The 8,585-nt window shown below is 48.4% G+C and overlaps 1 pseudogene; it reads left to right on the top strand.

The window, feature by feature from the left end:
- Nucleotides 1-5,033, top strand: LOC119378757 (mitochondrial carrier protein Rim2-like; annotated as a pseudogene).
- The last annotated feature ends 3,552 nt before the right edge of the window (nucleotides 5,034-8,585 follow it).

The raw sequence follows: 8,585 nt of genomic DNA, 5'->3' as shown, positions 1-8,585 counted from the left end.
GAAGTGATCGGTAAATCAGTGGTGCCGTGAGATGCGTGCCCGTAGTCCTGCGAAAAATTTCAGCAGTGCGTTCAGAAGCAGGCGACGGGTGTTGTTGTGTGTGGCTTGATGTGTTCTGGATGGGATGTCTCAATACGATGCCATAATACACCTCTTGGCTGGAGGGTAAGTTATGCGCAGCAGCGAACCTTTAATGTCGGCGCAGTCAACCGTACTGCGGTAGCTGTAATGCAACCCCGAACGGCGAGCAACGTCGCAGCTCGCTGGGACGCTCCCTCTCGTCGGTTCGCCGAGGTCTCCCTGAAAGAGCCTTCAAAGTCGTAGGTGTTAGCTGCTGAGCCATGCCTGAGTCTCACGGCTGCTTGTGGACCCTGGAGTTTCGAGTTTACGCTATCTGTTGCACTCGCGGACGTGCTGCCTGTCTCGTCGAGCTGCGGTTAACTGCATCGTGGTCGTGGCGGTCGGAGTAACCGTGTGTTTTCCACTACGTACTTCACGAACCGAGTCGTCTGACAAAAATCAGTTCACCGTTCGTCTGTCTAGATCGCCGCAACACCCTTTGTCTGGCATGTTTCGTAAAGTATGTACGTTAATTATTGATTGGGATGTGTGGCTTTTCTTATGCTGCGAAATAGCATTTCACTGCACTCTGTTCTGCCAGATCGTTATAGGCAAAAATAGGACGCGTTGTTGTTTGGGTATGATGCCGCATGGGTGTGCGGACGCCGTGTCGGTCACGTTCGCACCGGCGCAGCAGTTCATGCGTTAATACGGATTGTTTGCTGTACCTATCCGACGTTTTCGCTTTTTCTTTATTGTAGGTGATGTTTTGACGCATCTTTCAAGTTTGCTTACTCTGTCAGACTTAACGGTTCCGGCGTCCATTCCTGTTAAAAGGAGGCCACGATGGAAGGACATTCCCACGTATGGGAAAGTTACTGCGCACTTAATTACTCCAGAGTGAGGAGATAGATCAATTATTTCATGCTTGCGGTTTATGGCCTTGCTAGCTCTGCTATCATTTCTCGGCATTGTACCGGCCGCTGTTTCCCGACCACCGGTGAATGCCCCGAACGGGATGCAAGCCCACCCGAACAAGCCGGCATTTGGATTGGGTGTATTTGTTGAAGCTTCTCGAAATGACGAGGGCTCCCGTCGCTTTTTGTTTGTTTTCCCTCATCGAGAGTATTATTTCCCCACCCATGTACTACTACAGAAGCACTGCGAAGTGCGGAAGACTAATTTCCAATGGGGCTGGCGGGGGGTATTTTACGAAGTGTCCCACTCCCACGCGAAGCGCTGTTGGCGTATTTCGTGAAAAGGAACGATGGTGACCAAGCATAATTAACGCAAGTCAGAGAGATAATTTTGGTTGGGGCGGGCATGGTGAAAAAGTCCTCATTCAAGAGCCTGACATTCTTCAGCGCAGCACTTGTCGAAGACGCCGTAGTAGTTGCCTTTCCTTCCCCACGGGCTTCCGCACGGGAAAGCTACATTGTCGATTCTGAAGGCCTTCAGTGATTACAGTTGGCTTTAAGAAGAAACGTTTTAACAGTATCCCGGAGCTCTGTTTGGTCGGGCTTGTTTCGAGAACAAAGCTAGCCCACTTTTGTGTGTTTACACACACGCCCAAGGAAAGTGTCCCAGTGACGCACGCTTCAAGAATGTTGACGATGTTTGGTCGTGTGTTAGCGAACCACTTTACTAGTCGAACTGCGGAATTTCTTGCACGGCGCAGATGTTTTTTGGAGAGACGTCGCTGAGAAGGAAGAGAGCAGTCTCGTTTTGTTTCGGTAAAGAATCGTTGTCAACAAGCGCAAAAGACTTGCGCACTTGTAACAGCCATGCGGAAGGCCGTGCTCGTAGCAGGTGCGTTTAATTGTGCGCATTAGTGAACAACCTTGCCCGAGAAATTCCAAGGTATTTTGCACAGGTACTGCAGCGCGTTGACGATTACTGTTGTCAGTTTGTTCACCGCTTGTTAAATATAAATAAGCGAGAACGAGTTCACGGAACTCGCTAGTTACTACACCGCGCGTGAAACCCCATAGTTTTGTGCATGGTGCTGATCCAGCCGTTGCGCTTTCGCAGTCTGGGTGGAACAGCCGGTGCCATCGCCACCTGTCCTCTGGAAGTGGTGAAAACGCGCCTACAATCGTCGGTGGCGAACTTTCACTTCGCCGGGCCCGGCGGTTCCCCTGCGGCAGTCCAGTCTCTGGCTGAGCGCCTGGGCCTCAATGCCTGCACGTGCACGCCGACCCCAACGGTGGAAGTGGCGGCGGCTTCACTACCTCGGTGATCAACACCAGCAACGCGAGGGCGCCCTCCATAGGAATATGGCGCTGCCTGAAGTGAGTGTCCGCCGTGTGTCTCGCTTATTCTGTGTCGCAAGCCCCTTTAGATCCATCGTCAGTCTTGCTTCCAAATTTGAGCTAGTAATTGCCATTTTGTAACCGGCTAGGTGACTTCAGTAACGTTGGGGTTCCAGTCTTCATAGATACTGTGAATGTGACACCAGTGTCAATTAGCACATATAGAGAAAGTTAACAACCCTACCTATCTTTCATTCAAGCTGGATATCATGGCCAGAGACCATGGGTTTTACAAATCACATAGTCGACACTGACTGTCTTACCTTTTGGGTCAGCAAATTGGAAGGCTCATAATTTTATGTTACAGTGCTGTATGCCAGGTTGTGAAGTTCATAATACTGTTGAAAGTGAATTTCATAAAATTCAGCAGTTAAGGAATATGGCATAAGCTATATGGTATTTTCAGCACTCCGTTGTGCTAACAGTGGAGTCATTCGTGACATTATTTTGTGCATTGTCGGCCTCCATTTGGTCTGCCAATTCCGAGTTGTGCTCAGTGCATTGGGTTAATACAAATATTTTAGTAGTAAAAAAAAAATGCCCTGGCTTATATCATTCTCCAAAATGTATGGGTTCTACTAAATGAAAGTAAGTTTACTATGAAAAGTGTCAAGTTCTTGCCTTTGTTGTTTGCATTGAAAAGCTAGCAAGATTGCTGGAAGTTAATCTTCCCTCCTCTTTTGCGACTTATTTGAGTGGCCAATAAATTAATTGTAAAAATAGACACCAGAATAGCAGTAATTTGCTAGGATTAAACTTTGCAGGTCAGTGTTAATATGCAGCACTTGCAATTGTGCTTGGACCTGTTATTGTACACAACCAGGAGATGCATACAAGGAAGCAGCAATGTGTAGACTGTCCATTATGACATTGTCAGATACAGGTTGTCACCCGAGTGTCACTACACAGGCGATATTCATCCATCTTTAACACACAGCGGTTCTTAAATGAAATGCTGAACCACTTGCAAAGTCAGGTTGTGTGGTGCATTGCGAGTCATGGGTAATGCTGCGGTAGCGCAGTCGTTGCTGTTTGTGTTGCTGCTTGTACAGTGGTGCATCTGCACATGTCTACCGTACCCTTTTGCGCTGCCACAGCTCTGCACTCGCACAGCTGCCCGCGCGTGGCCATTGGCTGCTTCGGCGATTTCTGACACTGACATTTTCTCTCTCTCTCTCTCTCTCTGTCTTTACCCCCAACTCAATCCAGGCAAATAGTCGAGATGGAAGGCACCAAGGCTCTTTTCAAGGGTCTCGGACCTAACCTGGTCGGAGTGGCGCCTTCGAGGTACATCATTTTTGACAGCTGCTGCCGCTGCTGCTGCTGCTGCTGATTGGGGCATGCGCAGGCGCACCCCTTTTTTCCTATTTTGCCCTAATGTCTTCTTCTAGCAGTCGTCCACTCACACCATTGTTGCCTTCCATGTTTTACCACACCAGGGCCATCTACTTCTGTACATACTCCAACTCCAAGAGCATCTTCAACGAGCTTCTTCCTTCGGATACTCCCATTGTACATATCTGTTCGGCAGCCAGCGCTGGTAAGACTCTAGAATTGCGCGTAGTGGTTCAGTAGTTTGTTGCTGTTACTGCTCCATTTCCTGTTTGTGTTTGTCAATGCACAGTGGTGTTATGCTTCAAAATGTGTGTGCGGTCCAAGCTGCAAGTGCACTGGTGCTCTAATCATTATGTGTATTATTGGAAGCGTGGATCCATGGTGTGCTTGCAACTGTTGTCTTTTCAGGCTTTATGTCCTGCACGGCAACCAACCCTATCTGGTTCGTGAAGACAAGGCTCCAACTTGATCAAAGGTAAGAATCCTTCAGGGATTTTGTGGACTTTTCCCACTGTCTAAGAATGCAAGACCTTGACAAAATTACTCTGTAATTGCATGGATAAGGCAAGAAAGTAGATGTAGTTTGCAATTCATCTGTGGCATAATTTTCCAAGTACTGAAGTAACAAATTTCACTGCCATGTTTTTCAGTAATGTGGAAATGACACTGTAAAACATGTTCCCATGTACTGATTTCTGTAGTGCTGTCTAAGCATTAATAATTAATGTGTTGCTGGCCTTGCGTAGAGAAGATCGCTGTTGTGTTGCCTTCTTTTTCTTTAGAGGAATATATCTGTTCATGTCCCATAGTGCGTATGTGGCGTGTTACGTGTGGCTTGCTGACATGTGTAAAACACTTGCAGATGGTTGTTTACCGAGGTTCTACAAATCGCTTACAGTTACCATCACACTTATATCTGCTCCTTTCGTTTTACTACTGCATAATTTAGTAGCATTTTAAAATGAGAACTTTAATCGTTTAGGCCACACTGACCACATTCTTCAATTGTTTTCTTGGCAGGATGTATGGCAGCATCTCTGCACTGCAGTGCATTCGCGACATCTACCAGAGGCATGGACTGCTGGGCTTCTACAAGGGGATCACTGCTTCGTACTTTGGCATCTCTGAAACCATCATCCATTTTGTCATCTACGAGTTCATCAAGGCTCAACTGCGACAACGCAAGGAGTCCTCGAGGGACTCGTACAACCCTGACGTCAAGTCTACTCGTGACTTTGTACAGTTCATGGCAGCAGGTGCCGTCTCCAAGACCTGCGCCTCCACCCTCGCCTACCCCCATGGTGAGTGAATGTCGTCCAAATGGTTCCCCCCACACTGCTATCCTACTTTGTAACATTGTAGGCTGTATACAGGGTCTAACTTACACCAAGTATACTTCTTAAATCGAAATCCTACTTGGAAGACACGACTGTTCCGATAAACAGTTAATTTTACATATATTTTTAACAGGTGTATTTTTGGAGGATTGTCAGCGTGCAGCGGCTGCACACCAGTGCGAGCCGTGACGTCACATTCACCGTGGTGCAAGTGTTTCTGTCCCCTTCACATTCCACTCTCTCCCTGCCGTAAAGGCGCTGGGACGTGCCCCCTTTAGGGGCTCTATCCCACCCAGGAGTATTGTTCACTGCTGGTGCTGTTCATAGTGGTTGTAGTGGTTCTAGTAACCGTAGTGGGCGGGGGGCTGAGCGGGTTCAGAGATGCCAGCGACGGCCGTTGTTGGCATGCCCGTTTCAGGTGCATTAAACGTTTCAGGTGCATTAAACGGCGCCAAACGTCACCTCCTCTTGTTCACGGTGCAGCAGCTAGACGTGGCAGTTTGGTTTCCCACTAGTTTCTGTCTGAAATGAAGGTTGTGTCTACCGATGTCAGCACCCAATCTTCCAGTTTGGATGAAAATCTCGGCTGGAAAAATTTTGTTCAGTATCCCTTTAATTTCACGGAGCCTTAAAAAAAAACTGGAAAAAAAAATTAAACGGGGCACTTATCTTAGCATAGATGAAATAATCCAAGGTTGCTTAACAAGCGTAACAGTTTTTCTATTGAATATTTTTCATTAGTGTTACTGTTATAAAGGTTAGTTAAAACTTATCACATTGGCAGTTATTTTAGCATGAAATAAATATTCCAACGTTTCAGAACAAGTGCCACAACTGATGCATTGAAGATCTTTCGCTAGATTTACTAATTAAGTTAAGTAATCTTTGTTTATTACCCAGCTTGGCTGATCGGGAAAATATCCTGACGGGCTGCGTATGGTTGCGAACAATACTGGGCCAATCTGACACGTGTAGCACATATGTTTCATATGTTTTTTTTTTTTAATACTAGGCGCATGTTAGGTGAAACACCCTATACTATAGATGGACATGCTGAGTCTTGGAAAATTATCACTATTGTGTTTAGCTTTGCGGCGCGCTTAATAGAGCCAGGCAAGGTGTGCTCAGAAGACAAGTTCCGAGATAGTACAAGCTTCAGGGTTAGTACATAAATTCTACATTTCAATTTACCACCAGTGTTTCTCCTTGCAACTATTTTGGTATTACTTTTACAACATTTTGCTTGTCATGTGTTCAAGGGCTTCGCATGTAAAAAACATTGATATCTTCTAATTGTGATGCATGATGTATTGTTCCTGGAGGAGAATGACGCATCATTGTATTCACCGATAACCTTAACTCGTGCTAATCACGACACGAACCCACCGCGATAACCCAGTGACTAAGCTGTTGCATTGCCATGCTCGCGAATTCAGGTTCGATTACCAGCCATGGTGGCCATATTTTTATGACGGCGAAGTGCAAAATTGTCTTCGGTCTTATGTTTAGGTGCACATTAAACAAACCTCGGGTGGTCAAAATTAATCTAGAGCCTGCCACTATAACGTGCCTCACAGGCATATATATATAATAGAGAGAGAGAGATTTTGGCCTGTAAAACCCCACAATTTAATGCAGGCTGCGACTTTAATTTACATAGAAACATTTTGCTGACTGTACAAAAACCACCAAGGAATGTTATTTGAGACTTCCGAACAGGTAGCACTCGTGTCCATGGTAGTCAGTCTCAACATACTTGAATTAAGTTTTTTCGTACATGTATGTTTATCACCGGTGTTTTACCGGGCAACTTGTGCTCTGCACAAGAGCGCCGTGCAGCAGGCTGTCGTGCAGCTTCAGGCTTTAGCAGCTCCCTCCGAGTTGTACTGTATTCCCCGCGCTGGCCATGTTGCCCATAGAGGCTTGCTGCGGGGGAGGCATTTCTTTTCCGTGCAGAAATAGCTGCCCACAATCTCCTCTTTCGGGAGATAAGCGGAATACTGCTTGTCACATTAGGACCAGAGGTACTGGTTTGCAGTTGCGCCCCCCTCCTCCTTTCTGATCAGGAAGTGCGGGCAATACATTTGCCTGTCCTGCAATGTCGTACCGCGAGCACCTTATCTCGCCTCCTTATCGGCCTCTTCACGTTACAGCCGTTAAATAAGCCCGTCACTGTGGGCACTTGGCTCGTATTTTTTGTGAGGGCCGCGAGCCCAGCGTATCTTTCCGGCCGCAAACAGTTCGGTTGCGTCGCCGCCGCGTGACCCCCTCCTCCAACAACCTGGTCTCCGTTATCGCCGAGGGAGCACGTGCTTTTGTTTTCTCCCACCGAACCGGGCTTGCACGTGGCGGCGCGACGACATTCGCGCGCCGTCCCGCTCACTGCAGCTGCTGCTATCTCAACGGTGCTCGCTCTGTCGCGCGCTGCCCTTCTTGTAACACCGCTTTTCAAACTGCCACTAATAACGTTGTAGCCTGCGTGTGTGCACACGCGGCCCGTGCTTGTTTCAACACTCGAGAGATTTTAACGGAAACAAGCCGCTCGAGAGCGCCACGCTTCTCAAAGGTACCGTCTCGCGTCTTCCAGTGCCGGTCGGAGTATCTTACGAGCGAAGCTCCGCAGTTTTTATGGCACATTCTGACGTTACCGACTAGTTATTTGGAATTCGTTTGCGGCAAGGAAACTCTGTGGAGTTCATCCACGGTCGAGGTCAGGGGCGTAGCCAATGCCCCCCCCCCCCCAAATTTTTCAGTTTTGCTTGCGTATATATCACGCACACATACAAACGCACGCACGAACATACATAAAGTATGGTTGACCCCCCTCCCTCCCCCCCCCCCAAAAAAATTCCTGGCTACGCCCCTGGTCGAGGTGTAGCCTCATTGGCAGAATCTCGCCGCGGTGCAGCTCGAGCAACGGTCCTGCGTTGGAACGCCGCGTCACAGCGAGTTGTTAAGCGAGTGGAAATTTGCCGGCTGGCTTATTGGCTGGTCAGGCGAATAGCACAGGCATTGTGCAGCAGCCCGTGCGTAACATTGCCCGAACTCAGTCACGAAGCAAGTCATATTGGTGTCGGCGATAGCGCTGCTTGTGACGGAGTCGACGGACTCTTGCCGGCGGCACCTCCACCTCCAGGCAAGCGCTGTTTGTCACCACTTCCGTTTCTGTCGCGATTCCGTCGCACAGTGAACCCTCGTCGAATCGTACCACCGAAGCACGCTCTTCCGTCGCGTTGTAGCCGTCCAAGTGACCATGCAAGTGACTGCGCAGCTGCATGCCGCCTCCGACCCTTTCCCCTTCGGCGCCACGGTGCCGATAAGAGGAGGCGAGTGCTGTTATCGCGCAATGCTCGAGGTCACTTGTGCATCTGTGTGTGACTGCGCTCGCGTGTCAACAAGTGCCCTTCGTCGGGGGTGGCGAGGGACGAAGCAGTTCCGGGAGTGGCGCCGTACACGTGATGATAATGACATGCACTGATAAAGAACGCCCTCTCCGCGATACAGTGGATGTCACGACAATTAAGCCTCCACTCGTGAGGTG

Source organism: Rhipicephalus sanguineus, unplaced genomic scaffold, assembly GCF_013339695.2.
Source record: "Rhipicephalus sanguineus isolate Rsan-2018 unplaced genomic scaffold, BIME_Rsan_1.4 Seq963, whole genome shotgun sequence".
NCBI lineage: Eukaryota > Metazoa > Arthropoda > Arachnida > Ixodida > Ixodidae > Rhipicephalus > Rhipicephalus sanguineus.
The sequence above is the reverse complement of the archived record's forward strand: the minus strand, read 5'-3'. Positions and strand labels throughout refer to the sequence as shown.